The 9,352-nt window shown below is 45.8% G+C and overlaps 29 non-coding genes across 29 annotated transcripts; all 29 read right to left on the reverse strand.

The window, feature by feature from the left end:
• Positions 1–69: 69 nt before the first annotated feature.
• Positions 70–188, reverse strand: LOC133426781 (5S ribosomal RNA). The gene has a single exon (XR_009772069.1). It is a non-coding gene; the product is annotated as a 5S ribosomal RNA (ribosomal RNA).
• A 216-nt stretch (positions 189–404) lies between these two features.
• Positions 405–523, reverse strand: LOC133426611 (5S ribosomal RNA). Its single transcript, XR_009771903.1, has one exon. It is a non-coding gene; the product is annotated as a 5S ribosomal RNA (ribosomal RNA).
• Positions 524–746: 223 nt separating this feature from the next.
• LOC133426940 (5S ribosomal RNA) lies at positions 747–865 on the reverse strand. The gene has a single exon (XR_009772220.1). It is a non-coding gene; the product is annotated as a 5S ribosomal RNA (ribosomal RNA).
• Positions 866–1,064: 199 nt separating this feature from the next.
• Positions 1,065–1,183, reverse strand: LOC133426499 (5S ribosomal RNA). The gene has a single exon (XR_009771818.1). It is a non-coding gene; the product is annotated as a 5S ribosomal RNA (ribosomal RNA).
• Positions 1,184–1,400: 217 nt separating this feature from the next.
• On the reverse strand, positions 1,401–1,519 carry LOC133426384 (5S ribosomal RNA). Its single transcript, XR_009771713.1, has one exon. It is a non-coding gene; the product is annotated as a 5S ribosomal RNA (ribosomal RNA).
• A 199-nt stretch (positions 1,520–1,718) lies between these two features.
• On the reverse strand, positions 1,719–1,837 carry LOC133426456 (5S ribosomal RNA). Its single transcript, XR_009771780.1, has one exon. It is a non-coding gene; the product is annotated as a 5S ribosomal RNA (ribosomal RNA).
• A 194-nt stretch (positions 1,838–2,031) lies between these two features.
• On the reverse strand, positions 2,032–2,150 carry LOC133426485 (5S ribosomal RNA). Its single transcript, XR_009771805.1, has one exon. It is a non-coding gene; the product is annotated as a 5S ribosomal RNA (ribosomal RNA).
• Positions 2,151–2,349: 199 nt separating this feature from the next.
• LOC133426612 (5S ribosomal RNA) lies at positions 2,350–2,468 on the reverse strand. Its single transcript, XR_009771904.1, has one exon. It is a non-coding gene; the product is annotated as a 5S ribosomal RNA (ribosomal RNA).
• Positions 2,469–2,667: 199 nt separating this feature from the next.
• Positions 2,668–2,786, reverse strand: LOC133426941 (5S ribosomal RNA). The gene has a single exon (XR_009772221.1). It is a non-coding gene; the product is annotated as a 5S ribosomal RNA (ribosomal RNA).
• Positions 2,787–2,985: 199 nt separating this feature from the next.
• On the reverse strand, positions 2,986–3,104 carry LOC133426847 (5S ribosomal RNA). The gene has a single exon (XR_009772132.1). It is a non-coding gene; the product is annotated as a 5S ribosomal RNA (ribosomal RNA).
• A 199-nt stretch (positions 3,105–3,303) lies between these two features.
• Positions 3,304–3,422, reverse strand: LOC133426767 (5S ribosomal RNA). Its single transcript, XR_009772055.1, has one exon. It is a non-coding gene; the product is annotated as a 5S ribosomal RNA (ribosomal RNA).
• Positions 3,423–3,638: 216 nt separating this feature from the next.
• Positions 3,639–3,757, reverse strand: LOC133426385 (5S ribosomal RNA). Its single transcript, XR_009771714.1, has one exon. It is a non-coding gene; the product is annotated as a 5S ribosomal RNA (ribosomal RNA).
• A 199-nt stretch (positions 3,758–3,956) lies between these two features.
• Positions 3,957–4,075, reverse strand: LOC133426879 (5S ribosomal RNA). Its single transcript, XR_009772162.1, has one exon. It is a non-coding gene; the product is annotated as a 5S ribosomal RNA (ribosomal RNA).
• A 194-nt stretch (positions 4,076–4,269) lies between these two features.
• LOC133426411 (5S ribosomal RNA) lies at positions 4,270–4,388 on the reverse strand. The gene has a single exon (XR_009771739.1). It is a non-coding gene; the product is annotated as a 5S ribosomal RNA (ribosomal RNA).
• Positions 4,389–4,576: 188 nt separating this feature from the next.
• On the reverse strand, positions 4,577–4,695 carry LOC133426782 (5S ribosomal RNA). Its single transcript, XR_009772070.1, has one exon. It is a non-coding gene; the product is annotated as a 5S ribosomal RNA (ribosomal RNA).
• Positions 4,696–4,911: 216 nt separating this feature from the next.
• On the reverse strand, positions 4,912–5,030 carry LOC133426973 (5S ribosomal RNA). Its single transcript, XR_009772251.1, has one exon. It is a non-coding gene; the product is annotated as a 5S ribosomal RNA (ribosomal RNA).
• A 223-nt stretch (positions 5,031–5,253) lies between these two features.
• LOC133426348 (5S ribosomal RNA) lies at positions 5,254–5,372 on the reverse strand. Its single transcript, XR_009771678.1, has one exon. It is a non-coding gene; the product is annotated as a 5S ribosomal RNA (ribosomal RNA).
• A 199-nt stretch (positions 5,373–5,571) lies between these two features.
• Positions 5,572–5,690, reverse strand: LOC133426615 (5S ribosomal RNA). Its single transcript, XR_009771906.1, has one exon. It is a non-coding gene; the product is annotated as a 5S ribosomal RNA (ribosomal RNA).
• Positions 5,691–5,889: 199 nt separating this feature from the next.
• Positions 5,890–6,008, reverse strand: LOC133426421 (5S ribosomal RNA). Its single transcript, XR_009771748.1, has one exon. It is a non-coding gene; the product is annotated as a 5S ribosomal RNA (ribosomal RNA).
• Positions 6,009–6,225: 217 nt separating this feature from the next.
• Positions 6,226–6,344, reverse strand: LOC133427002 (5S ribosomal RNA). The gene has a single exon (XR_009772278.1). It is a non-coding gene; the product is annotated as a 5S ribosomal RNA (ribosomal RNA).
• Positions 6,345–6,567: 223 nt separating this feature from the next.
• On the reverse strand, positions 6,568–6,686 carry LOC133426364 (5S ribosomal RNA). The gene has a single exon (XR_009771693.1). It is a non-coding gene; the product is annotated as a 5S ribosomal RNA (ribosomal RNA).
• A 199-nt stretch (positions 6,687–6,885) lies between these two features.
• On the reverse strand, positions 6,886–7,004 carry LOC133426801 (5S ribosomal RNA). Its single transcript, XR_009772088.1, has one exon. It is a non-coding gene; the product is annotated as a 5S ribosomal RNA (ribosomal RNA).
• Positions 7,005–7,221: 217 nt separating this feature from the next.
• Positions 7,222–7,340, reverse strand: LOC133426438 (5S ribosomal RNA). The gene has a single exon (XR_009771764.1). It is a non-coding gene; the product is annotated as a 5S ribosomal RNA (ribosomal RNA).
• A 199-nt stretch (positions 7,341–7,539) lies between these two features.
• On the reverse strand, positions 7,540–7,658 carry LOC133426412 (5S ribosomal RNA). Its single transcript, XR_009771740.1, has one exon. It is a non-coding gene; the product is annotated as a 5S ribosomal RNA (ribosomal RNA).
• Positions 7,659–7,857: 199 nt separating this feature from the next.
• On the reverse strand, positions 7,858–7,976 carry LOC133426616 (5S ribosomal RNA). Its single transcript, XR_009771907.1, has one exon. It is a non-coding gene; the product is annotated as a 5S ribosomal RNA (ribosomal RNA).
• A 199-nt stretch (positions 7,977–8,175) lies between these two features.
• On the reverse strand, positions 8,176–8,294 carry LOC133426703 (5S ribosomal RNA). The gene has a single exon (XR_009771993.1). It is a non-coding gene; the product is annotated as a 5S ribosomal RNA (ribosomal RNA).
• Positions 8,295–8,511: 217 nt separating this feature from the next.
• On the reverse strand, positions 8,512–8,630 carry LOC133426756 (5S ribosomal RNA). The gene has a single exon (XR_009772044.1). It is a non-coding gene; the product is annotated as a 5S ribosomal RNA (ribosomal RNA).
• Positions 8,631–8,847: 217 nt separating this feature from the next.
• Positions 8,848–8,966, reverse strand: LOC133426713 (5S ribosomal RNA). The gene has a single exon (XR_009772003.1). It is a non-coding gene; the product is annotated as a 5S ribosomal RNA (ribosomal RNA).
• Positions 8,967–9,165: 199 nt separating this feature from the next.
• On the reverse strand, positions 9,166–9,284 carry LOC133426666 (5S ribosomal RNA). The gene has a single exon (XR_009771956.1). It is a non-coding gene; the product is annotated as a 5S ribosomal RNA (ribosomal RNA).
• Between the last annotated feature and the right edge of the window lie 68 nt (positions 9,285–9,352).

The following is a 9,352-nucleotide window of genomic DNA, read 5'->3' on the forward strand; positions in this document are numbered from 1 at the left end:
GCTGTCGCTGTTACCACGTTGAAATATGTGTGGGTAGATTAAGCGAGAGCGCTCTCTGCTGGTTGAAAAAGCTTACAGCACCTGGTATTCCCAGGCGGTCTCCCATCCAAGTACTAACCAGGCCCGACCCTGCTTAGCTTCCGAGATCAGACGAGATCGGGGACATCCAGGCTGGTATGGCCGTAAGCTGAAGCTGCAGCTTGAAATACTTATTATATGGAGTTGAAGATAAGTATATAATACAAGTCATTGATTTGTTGGTGATAATAATTTAGAAGCGCTTATTTGTTGGAGTTAAAGTGCCTTAACCATGTGCAAAACACTTTAGGACGTGAGCTGTCGTTGTTACCACGTTGAAATATGTGTGGGTAGATTAAGCGAGAGCGCTCTCTGCTGGTTGAAAAAGCTTACAGCACCTGGTATTCCCAGGCGGTCTCCCATCCAAGTACTAACCAGGCCCGACCCTGCTTAGCTTCCGAGATCAGACGAGATCGGGCGCATCCAGGCTGGTATGGCCGTAAGCTGAAGCTGAAGCTGCAGCTTGAAATACCTCTTATATGGAGTTGAAGATAAGTCATATAATATAAGTCATTGATTTGTTGGTGATAATAATTTAGAAGCACTTATTTGTTGGAGTTAAAGTGCCTTAACCATGTGCAAAACACTTTAGGACGTGAGCTGTCGCTGTTACCACGTTGAAATATGTGTGGGTAGATTAAGCGAGAGCGCTCTCGGCTGGTTGAAAAAGCTTACAGCACCTGGTATTCCCAGGCGGTCTCCCATCCAAGTACTAACAAGGCCCGACCCTGCTTAGCTTCCGAGATCAGACGAGATCGGGCGCATCCAGGCTGGTATGGCCGTAAGCAGAAGCTGCAGCTTGAAATACCTCTTATATGGAGTTGAAGATAAGTCATAGAATATAAGTCATTGATTTGTTGGTTTTATTTGTTGGAGTTAAAGTGCCTTAACCATGTGCAAAACACTTTAGGACATGAGCTGTCGCTGTTACCACGTTGAAATTTGTGTGGGTAGATTAAGCGAGAGCGCTCTCTGCTGGTTGAAAAAGCTTACAGCACCTGGTATTCCCAGGCGGTCTCCCATCCAAGTACTAACCAGGCCCGACCCGGCTTAGCTTCCGAGATCAGACGAGATCGGGCGCATCCAGGCTTTTATGGCCGTAAGCAGAAGCTGCAGCTTGAAATACCTCTTATATGGAGTTGAAGATAAGTCATATAATATAAGTCATTGATTTGTTGGTGATAATAATTTAGAAGCACTTATTTGTTGGAGTTAAAGTGCCTTAACCATGTGCAAAACACTTTAGGACATGAGCTGTCGCTGTTACCACGTTGAAATTTGTGTGGGTAGATTAAGCGAGAGCGCTCTCTGCTAGTTGAAAAAGCTTAGAGCACCTGGTATTCCCAGGCGGTCTCCCATCCAAGTACTAACCAGGCCCGACCCTGCTTAGCTTCCAAGATCAGACGAGATCGGGCGCATCCAGGCTGGTATGGCCGTAAGCAGAAGCTGCAGCTTGAAATACCTCTTATATGGAGTTGAACATAAGTCATAGAATATAAGTCATTGATTTGTCGGTTTTATTTGTTGGAGTTAAAGTGCCTTAACCATGTGCAAAACACTTTAGGACGTGAGCTGTCGCTGTTACCACGTTGAAATATGTGTGGCTAGATTAAGCGAGACCGTTCTCTGCTGGTTGAAAAAGCTTACAGCATCTGGTATTCCCAGGCGGTCTCGCATCCAAGTACTAACCAGGCCCGACCCTGCTTAGCTTCCGAGATCAGACGAGATCGGGCGCATCCAGGCTGGTATGGCCGTAAGCAGAAGTTGCAGCTTGAAATACCTCTGATATGGAGTTGAAGATAAGTCATAGAATATAAGTCATTGATTTGTTGGTTTTATTTGTTGGAGTTAAAGTGCCTTAACCATGTGCAAAACACTTTAGGACGTGAGCTGTCGCTCTTACCACGTTGAAATATGTGTGGGTAGATGAGAGCGCTCTCTGCTGGTTGAAAAAGCTTACAGCACCTGGTATTCCCAGGCGGTCTCCCATCCAAGTACTAACCAGGCCCGACCCTGCTTAGCTTCCGAGATCAGACTAGATTGGGCGCATCCAGGCTGGTATGGCCCTAAGCAGAAGCTGCAGCTTGAAATACCTCTTATATGGAGTTGAAGATAAGTCATAGAATATAAGTCATTGATTTGTTGGTTTTATTTGTTGGAGTTAAAGTGCCTTAACCATGTGCAAAACACTTTAGGACATGAGCTGTCGCTGTTACCACGTTGAAATATGTGTGGGTAGATTAAGCGAGAGCGCTCTCTGCTGGTTGAAAAAGCTTACAGCACCTGGTATTCCCAGGCGGTCTCCCATCCAAGTACTAACCAGGCCCGACCCTGCTTAGCTTCCGAGATCAGACGAGATCGGGCGCATCCAGGCTGGTATGGCCGTAAGCAGAAGCTGCAGCTTGAAATACCTCTTATATGGAGTTGAAGATAAGTCATAGAATATAAGTCATTGTTTTGTTGGTTTTATTTGTTGGAGTTAAAGTGCCTTAACCATGTGCAAAACACTTTAGGACGTGAGCTGTCGCTGTTACCACGTTGAAATATGTGTGGGTAGATTAAGCGTGAGCGCGCTCTGCTGGTTGAAAAAGCTTACAGCACCTGGTATTCCCAGGCGGTCTCCCATCCAAGTACTAACAAGGCCCGACCCTGCTTAGCTTCCGAGATCAGACGAGATCGGGCGCATCCAGGCTGGTATGGCCGTAAGCAGAAGCTGCAGCTTGAAATACCTCTTATATGGAGTTGAAGATAAGTCATAGAATATAAGTCATTGATTTGTTGGTTTTATTTGTTGGAGTTAAAGTGCCTTAACCATGTGCAAAACACTTTAGGACGTGAGCTGTCGCTGTTACCACGTTGAAATATGTGTGGCTAGATTAAGCGAGACCGTTCTCTGCTGGTTGAAAAAGCTTACAGCACCTGGTATTCCCAGGCGGTCTCCCATCCAAGTACTAACCAGGCCTGACCCTGCTTAGCTTCCGAGATCAGACGAGATCGGGCGCATCCAGGCTGGTATGGCCGTAAGCAGAAGCTGCAGCTTGAAATACCTCTGATATGGAGTTGAAGATAAGTCATAGAATATAAGTCATTGATTTGTTGGTTTTATTTGTTGGAGTTAAAGTGCCTTAACCATGTGCAAAACACTTTAGGACGTGAGCTGTCGCTGTTACCACGTTGAAATATGTGTGGGTAGATTAAGCGAGAGCGCTCTCTGCTGGTTGAAAAAGCTTACAGCACCTGGTATTCCCAGGTGGTCTCCCATCCAAGTACTAACCAGGCCCGACCCTGCTTAGCTTCCGAGATCAGACGAGATCGGGGACATCCAGGCTGGTATGGCCGTAAGCTGAAGCTGCAGCTTGAAATACTTCTTATATGGAGTTGAAGATAAGTATATAATACAAGTCATTGATTTGTTGGTGATAATAATTTAGAAGCGCTTATTTGTTGGAGTTAAAGTGCCTTAACCATGTGCAAAACACTTTAGGACGTGAGCTGTCGCTGTTACCACGTTGAAATATGTGTGGGTAGATTAAGCGAGAGCGCTCTCTGCTGGTTGAAAAAGCTTAGAGCACCTGGTATTCCCAGGCGGTCTCCCATCCAAGTACTAACCAGGCCCGACCCTGCTTAGCTTCCAAGATCAGACGAGATCGGGCGCATCCAGGCTGGTATGGCCGTAAGCAGAAGCTGCAGCTTGAAATACCTCTTATATGGAGTTGAACATAAGTCATAGAATATAAGTCATTGATTTGTCGGTTTTATTTGTTGGAGTTAAAGTGCCTTAACCATGTGCAAAACACTTTAGGACGTGAGCTGTCGCTGTTACCACGTTGAAATATGTGTGGCTAGATTAAGCGAGACCGTTCTCTGCTGGTTGAAAAAGCTTACAGCATCTGGTATTCCCAGGCGGTCTCCCATCCAAGTACTAACCAGGCCCGACCCTGCTTAGCTTCCGAGATCAGACGAGATCGGGCGCATCCAGGCTGGTATGGCCGTAAGCAGAAGTTGCAGCTTGAAATACCTCTGATATGGAGTTGAAGATAAGTCATAGAATATAAGTCATTGATTTGTTGGTTTTATTTGTTGGAGTTAAAGTGCCTTAACCATGTGCAAAACACTTTAGGACGTGAGCTGTCGCTCTTACCACGTTGAAATATGTGTGGGTAGATGAGAGCGCTCTCTGCTGGTTGAAAAAGCTTACAGCACCTGGTATTCCCAGGCGGTCTCCCATCCAAGTACTAACCAGGCCCGACCCTGCTTAGCTTCCGAGATCAGACTAGATTGGGCGCATCCAGGCTGGTATGGCCGTAAGCAGAAGCTGCTGCTTGAAATACCTCTTATATGGAGTTGAAGATAAGTCATAGAATATAAGTCATTGATTTGTTGGTTTTATTTGTTGGAGTAACCATGTGCAAAACACTTTAGGACGTGAGCTGTCGCTGTTACCACGTTGAAATATGTGTGGGTAGATTAAGCGAGAGCGCTCTCTGCTGGTTGAAAAAGCTTACAGCACCTGGTATTCCCAGGCGGTCTCCCATCCAAGTACTAACCAGGCCCGACCCTGCTTAGCTTCCGAGATCAGACGAGATCGGGGACATCCAGGCTGGTATGGCCGTAAGCTGAAGCTGCAGCTTGAAATACTTCTTATATGGAGTTGAAGATAAGTATATAATACAAGTCATTGATTTGTTGGTGATAATAATTTAGAAGCGCTTATTTGTTGGAGTTAAAGTGCCTTAACCATGTGCAAAACACTTTAGGACGTGAGCTGTCGCTGTTACCACGTTGAAATATGTGTGGGTAGATTAAGCGAGAGCGCTCTCTGCTGGTTGAAAAAGCTTACAGCACCTGGTATTCCCAGGCGGTCTCCCATCCAAGTACTAACCAGGCCGGACCCTGCTTAGCTTCCGAGATCAGACGAGATCGGGCGCATCCAGGCTGGTATGGCCGTAAGCTGAAGCTGAAGCTGCAGCTTGAAATACCTCTTATATGGAGTTGAAGATAAGTCATATAATATAAGTCATTGATTTGTTGGTGATAATAATTTAGAAGCACTTATTTGTTGGAGTTAAAGTGCCTTAACCATGTGCAAAACACTTTAGGATGTGAGCTGTCGCTGTTACCACGTTGAAATATGTGTGGGTAGATTAAGCGAGAGCGCTCTCTGCTGGTTGAAAAAGCTTACAGCACCTGGTATTCCCAGGCGGTCTCCCATCCAAGTACTAACAAGGCCCGACCCTACTTAGCTTCCGAGATCAGACGAGATCGGGCGCATCCAGGCTGGTATGGCCGTAAGCAGAAGCTGCAGCTTGAAATACCTCTTATATGGAGTTGAAGATAAGTCATAGAATATAAGTCATTGATTTGTTGGTTTTATTTGTTGGAGTTAAAGTGCCTTAACCATGTGCAAAACACTTTAGGACATGAGCTGTCGCTGTTACCACGTTGAAATTTGTGTGGGTAGATTAAGCGAGAGCGCTCTCTGCTGGTTGAAAAAGCTTACAGCACCTGGTATTCCCAGGCGGTCTCCCATCCAAGTACTAACCAGGCCCGACCCTGCTTAGCTTCCGAGATCAGACGAGATCGGGCGCATCCAGGCTGGTATGGCCGTAAGCAGAAGCTGCAGCTTGAAATACCTCTTATATGGAGTTGAAGATAAGTCATAGAATATAAGTCATTGATTTGTTGGTTTTATTTGTTGGAGTTAAAGTGCCTTAACCATGTGCAAAACACTTTAGGACATGAGCTGTCGCTGTTACCACGTTGAAATTTGTGTGGGTAGATTAAGCGAGAGCGCTCTCTGCTGGTTGAAAAAGCTTACAGCACCTGGTATTCCCAGGCGGTCTCCCATCCAAGTACTAACCAGGCCCGACCCTGCTTAGCTTCGGAGATCAGACGAGATCGGGCGCATCCAGGCTGGTATGGGCGTAAGCAGAAGCTGCAGCTTGAAATACCTCTTATATGGAGTTGAAGATAAGTCATATAATATAAGTCATTGATTTGTTGGTGATAATAATTTAGAAGCGCTTATTTGTTGGAGTTAAAGTGCCTTAACCATGTGCAAAACACTTTAGGACGTGAGCTGTCGCTGTTACCACGTTGAAATATGTGTGGGTAGATTAAGCGAGAGCGCTCTCTGCTGGTTGAAAAAGCTTACAGCACCTGGTTTTCCCAGGCGGTCTCCCATCCAAGTACTAACCAGGCCGGACCCTGCTTAGCTTCCGAGATCAGACGAGATCGGGCGCATCCAGGCTGGTATGGCCGTAAGCTGAAGCTGAAGCTGCAGCTTGAAATACCTCTTATATGGAGTTGAAGATAAGTCATATAATATAAGTCATTGATTTGTTGGTGATAATAATTTAGAAGCACTTATTTGTTGGAGTTAAAGTGCCTTAACCATGTGCAAAACACTTTAGGACGTGAGCTGTCGCTGTTACCACATTGAAATATGTGTGGGCAGATTAAGCGAGAGCGCTCTCTGCTGGTTGAAAAAGCTTACAGCACCTGGTATTCCCAGGCGGTCTACCATCCAAGTACTAACCAGGCCCGACCCTGCTTAGCTTCAGAGATCAGACGAGATCGGGCGCATCCAGGCTGGTATGACCGTAAGCAGAAGCTGCAGCTTGAAATACCTCTGATATGGAGTTGAAGATAAGTCATAGAATATAAGTCATTGATTTGTTGGTTTTATTTGTTGGAGTTAAAGTGCCTTAACCATGTGCAAAACACTTTAGGACGTGAGCTGTCGCTCTTACCACGTTGAAATATGTGTGGGTAGATTAAGCGAGAGCGCTCTCTGCTGGTTGAAAATGCTTACAGCACCTGGTATTCCCAGGCGGTCTCCCATCCAAGTACTAACCAGGCCCGACCCTGCTTAGCTTCCGAGATCAGACGAGATCGGGCGCATCCAGGCTGATATGGCCGTAAGCTGAAGCTGCAGCTTGAAATACCTCTTATATGGAGTTGAAGATAAGTCATATAATATAAGTCATTGATTTGTTGGTGATAATAATTTAGAAGCACTTATTTGTTGGAGTTAAAGTGCCTTTACCATGTGCAAAACACTTTAGGACGTGAGCTGTCGCTGTTACCACGTTGAAATATGTGTGGGTAGATTAAGCGAGAGCGCTCTCTGCTGGTTGAAAAAGCTTACAGCACCTGGTATTCCCAGGCGGTCTCCCATCCAAGTACTAACCAGGCCCGACCCTGCTTAGCTTCCGAGATCAGACGAGATCGGACACATCCAGGCTGGTATGGCCTTAAGCAGAAGCTGCAGCTTGAAATACCTCTGATATGGAGTTGAAGATAAGTTATAGAATATAAGTCATTGATTTGTTGGTTTTATTTGTTGGAGTTAAGGTGCCTTAACCATGTGCAAAACACTTTAGGACGTGAGCTGTCGCTCTTACCACGTTGAAATATGTGTGGGTAGATTAAGCGAGAGCGCTCTCTGCTGGTTGAAAAAGCTTACAGCACCTGGTATTCCCAGGCGGTCTCCAATCCAAGTACTAACCAGGCCCGACCCTGCTTAGCTTCCGAGATCAGACAAGATCGGGCGCATCCAGGCTGGTATGGCCGTAAGCTGAAGCTGCAGCTTGAAATACTTCTTATATGGAGTTGAAGATAAGTCATAGAATATAAGTCATTGATTTGTTGGTTTTATTTGTTGGAGTTAAAGTGCCTTAACCATGTGCAAAACACTTTAGGACGTGAGCTGTCGCTGTTACCACGTTGAAATATGTGTGGGTAGATTAAGAGTGAGCCCTCTCTGCTGGTTGAAAAAGCTTACAGCACCTGGTATTCCCAGGCGGTCTCCCATCCAAGTACTAACCAGGCCCGACCCTGCTTAGCTTCCGAGATCAGACGAGATCGGGCGCATCCAGGCTGGTATGGCCGTAAGCAGAAGCTGCAGCTTGAAATACCTCTTATATGGAGTTGAAGATAAGTCATAGAATATAAGTCATTGATTTGTCGGTTTTATTTGTTGGAGTTAAAGTGCCTTAACCATGTGCAAAACACTTTAGGACGTGAGCTGTCGCTGTTACCACGTTGAAATATGTGTGGGTAGATTAAGCGAGAGCGCTCTCTGCTGGTTGAAAAAGCCTACAGCACCTGGTATTCCCAGGCGGTCTCCCATCCAAGTACTAACCAGGCCCGACCCTGCTTAGCTTCCGAGATCAGACGAGATCGGGCGCATCCAGGCTGGTATGGCCGTAAGCAGAAGCTGCAGCTTGAAATACCTCTGATATGGAGTTGAAGATAAGTCATATAATATAAGTCATTGATTTGTTGGTGATAATAATTTAGAAGCACTTATTTGTTGGAGTTAAAGTGCCTTAACCATGTGCAAAACACTTTAGGACGTGAGCTGTCGCTGTTACCACGTTGAAATATGTGTGGGTAGATTAAGCGAGAGCGTTCTCTGCTGGTTGAAAAAGCTTACAGCACCTGGTATTCCCAGGCGGTCTCCCATGCAAGTACTAACCAGGCCCGACCCTGCTTAGCTTCCGAGATCAGACGAGATCGGGCGCATCCAGGCTGGTATGGCCGTAAGCAGAAGCTGCAGCTTGAAATACCTCTGATATGGAGTTGAAGATAAGTCATAGAATATAAGTCATTGATTTGTTGGTGATTATAATTTAGAAGCGCTTATTTGTTGGAGTTAAAGTGCCTTAACCATGTGCAAAACACTTTAGGACGTGAGCTGTCGCTGTTACCACGTTGAAATATGTGTGGGTAGATTAAGCGAGAGCGCTCTCTGCTGGTTGAAAAAGCTTACAGCACCTGGTATTCCCAGGCGGTCTCCCATCCAAGTACTAACCAGGCCCGACCCTGCTTAGCTACCGAGATCAGACGAGATCGGGCGCATCCAGGCTGGTATGGCCGTAAGCAGAAGCTGCAGCTTGAAATACCTCTTATATGGAGTTGAAGATAAGTCATAGAATATAAGTCATTGATTTGTTGGTTTTATTTGTTGGAGTTAAAGTGCCTTAACCATGTGCAAAACAATTCAGGACGTGAGCTGTCACTGTTACCACGTTGAAATATGTGTGGGTAGATTAAGCGAGAGCGCTCTCTGCTGGTTGAAAATGCTTACAGCACCTGGTATTCCCAGGCGGTCTCCCATCCAAGTACTAACCAGGCCCGACCCTGCTTAGCTTCCGAGATCAGACGAGATCGGGCGCATCCAGGCTGGTATGGCCGTAAGCAGAAGCTGCTGCTTGAAATACCTCTTATATGGAGTTGAAGATAAGTCATATAATATAAGTCATTGATT

Source organism: Cololabis saira, unplaced genomic scaffold (genome assembly GCF_033807715.1).
Source record: "Cololabis saira isolate AMF1-May2022 unplaced genomic scaffold, fColSai1.1 scf026, whole genome shotgun sequence".
Lineage (NCBI taxonomy): Eukaryota > Metazoa > Chordata > Actinopteri > Beloniformes > Belonidae > Cololabis > Cololabis saira.